Source organism: Otolemur garnettii, unplaced genomic scaffold, assembly GCF_000181295.1.
Source record: "Otolemur garnettii isolate 467f Iridium unplaced genomic scaffold, OtoGar3 scaffold00072, whole genome shotgun sequence".
NCBI classification, from domain to species: Eukaryota; Metazoa; Chordata; class Mammalia; order Primates; family Galagidae; genus Otolemur; species Otolemur garnettii.
Window position 1 is genome coordinate 7,471,598 of NW_003852467.1, and position 2,602 is coordinate 7,474,199.

The 2,602-nt window shown below is 46.7% G+C and overlaps 1 pseudogene; it reads right to left on the reverse strand.

The window, feature by feature from the left end:
• Positions 1-330: 330 nt before the first annotated feature.
• LOC100958193 lies at positions 331-1,881 on the reverse strand (annotated as a pseudogene).
• Between the last annotated feature and the right edge of the window lie 721 nt (positions 1,882-2,602).

The following is a 2,602-nucleotide window of genomic DNA, read 5'->3' on the forward strand; positions in this document are numbered from 1 at the left end:
AAAAAGAGAACTATAGAGTGAACATTTTGGGTCCAGGATGACTCCTGAACCTATTTCTATATTGAGGAAACATACACGCATACCATCATTTTTCTGCTCAATACATGTACATCTTATATAAATATATCCTTATAGAAAATACTGAATTTCGGATGTTAAACTGTCTTTTTTTGACAATAATTTTGCACTGAATAACAACAGATTACAAGTCCTTGTTGTGCACCTTAAATTCTAAGACAGTATTATAGATGTTTACACAGAAAACTAGAGTAAGATGCAAGAGTACTTCCAGAAAAACTGGGGGAACAATGTTCAAAGTGCAAAAGAATTTTATAACCATGCTGCATGGACACGAGGAGGTTTAGGTCTCGGCAGGCGGCCACTGGATGTGTCAAAAACTGACCTCTCACTCTTGTAGCTGAGCCCACTGGTGGCACTGGAGGTCCTGGAGGCACCTTTCAATGGGCTGTACTGGCCAAGAGTCGATCTCACTTGTCTTGAGGGTGGTGATGGGTTGAGATAAGCCATGTTGCGATGGTAGTCTGTCAGTTGTTCGGAGCGCTTCATGCCAACTGTTGGTTTCACAGCTTCAAGCCTTTTTAATAAAGCCAAATTTTCTCTCTCGATCCTCTGCTGTTCCCTCTGTCTGTTGAGAGCACTATGGTACAACTTAGGGGGGTTGACAGACCATCTGGTAGTTGCACTTCTGCTTCCTGGTTTCTCGGCATGTCGTGTCAGTTCTTTCAAGAGCCTCTGATTTTCTTGATCGATCCGTCTTGCCTCTTCTTTTGTGAAAGAATAGTTTTTCCTGGGTACTACTGAAGGATGTTCAAAGTGATGTTTTTGTGTTTCCTTTTTATCTAATTGCAGAAACATATTCAAAAGATGATGGAGGTCCGTGGTGTCATGGGAGCCTTTTTGTTGACATCTGGCATCTACATTGGAATCTAACACTGAATACTTGGTGGTGAGATTGGGTGCATGTTTTTCTTTCCCCGCTTTGGCAGATTTCAAATATTTTGAATTATTTTTTAAATCTTCAATTTCTTCATATACTTGTTGCTTTTTAGCTTTCACTCTTTGACCATTTGGTGCATCCAGTTCAAAAGAGTGAACAGGGCTGATGTCTGGGGCTGACAAAGGGGTTATCTCCTCCATCACAGCATCTTCAGCTTCCTCAGTGTGGTCCTCAAGTTTCGGTTTAGAACTTGAAGGTAGTACTCCTGTTGATTTTTTCCCTGACTTATGCTTATGTTTGGGTGATGAGGGCATTATAGCAGATAAATATTTCTTTGATGATGGACGGGAATCAGATATGCATTTTTCACGCCCCACATCTGAACAGACTTTACTGGAACTTGAAGAAGAGGAAGACAAAGAAGAGGAACTCATTTTGGAATATTTTTTATTACTGCTTTTCTTGAGGACATTAGCTGACTTGGACCTCCCATGGGATTTTTTCCTATCATCACTGCTATCCTCTCCATCTGTAAAGTATTCATCTTCACCTTCTTTTACAATCTTGGGAATTCTATATGGAATGTATATTTTATATCCTGTTGTAACATCATGCATTTTTTTTGAACTTGAAGGAGTTATTAACGATAAAGAACTTCTGGTTTGTGTGATATTCTCTGCTGGGTGTTCTTTCATGGAATTTTTTGCTTTGCTTTCATTTCTCTTCTCAGTAAGATAATCTTCCTTTGTTGGTATTTCGGTTTTTAATTGTACCTTTTTAATACACTTGTCTAGCCTCTCTTTAGGGTTATCCTTTCGTTTGCCAAAAACTGAGTAATTATCACGTTTTCTTGCTTCTTCAACGTCACTGTCAAAGAAGGAATGGTCCACTTCACCGTCTGGTATATCTTCAAACCGATTCATGATGGCGAAAATTTATCTGTTTTACAGGAACTCCAGGGGCAGTCCACGACCCCTTCCCGACCTCAGGAGGCCTCAGAAGGTAAACCACAGCCCTTCGGGCCTCAGTTTCAAGTCCACAGAGGTGGCGGCAGAGGTCACACAGCCCTGCAGGTGTCGCCACCACAAGTCAACTTAGAGCCGCCCCGACCCCAACGCCACTCACGTGTCCGGAGGACAGGACCGGCCTTTCTGCCGCGGCACCAGAGAAACTGCGGGGCTTTGACGCCTTTGCTGGAGTCACACTGGCCAGGTGGGGAGGTGGCGGGGGGAGGCAGGGGCCCCGGCGGGCTCCCCCCGCTGCGTCCTCCGCAGGCTTCAGTTATATCAACCCCGACTGCTCAATGTTGCCTGGACTCCGGAGGGAGAAACGGACGCCGAACGCAGAGGAGGGTGGCGGGTGCGCCGCGGCTCGCGCGCCCATCACCCTGGAGCCCAACCTATCGCTCCTGCCGCGCGGTGCGGCGCGGGGTGCGGGGTGCGGGGCGCGGAGCGGGGCGCGCGGAGCCGGGCGCGCGGAGCGGGGCGCGCGGTGCGGGGCGCGCGGTGCGGGGCGCGTGGAGGAGCGCGGCCCAGGTATACTTCTTTCGATTTTGCAAGAAGAAATGCTAGAAGCAGTTAGTCAAACCAGGGACCAACAACCTTTTACTTGCCGGGCACAATGGCTCATGCCTGTAATCCTAGC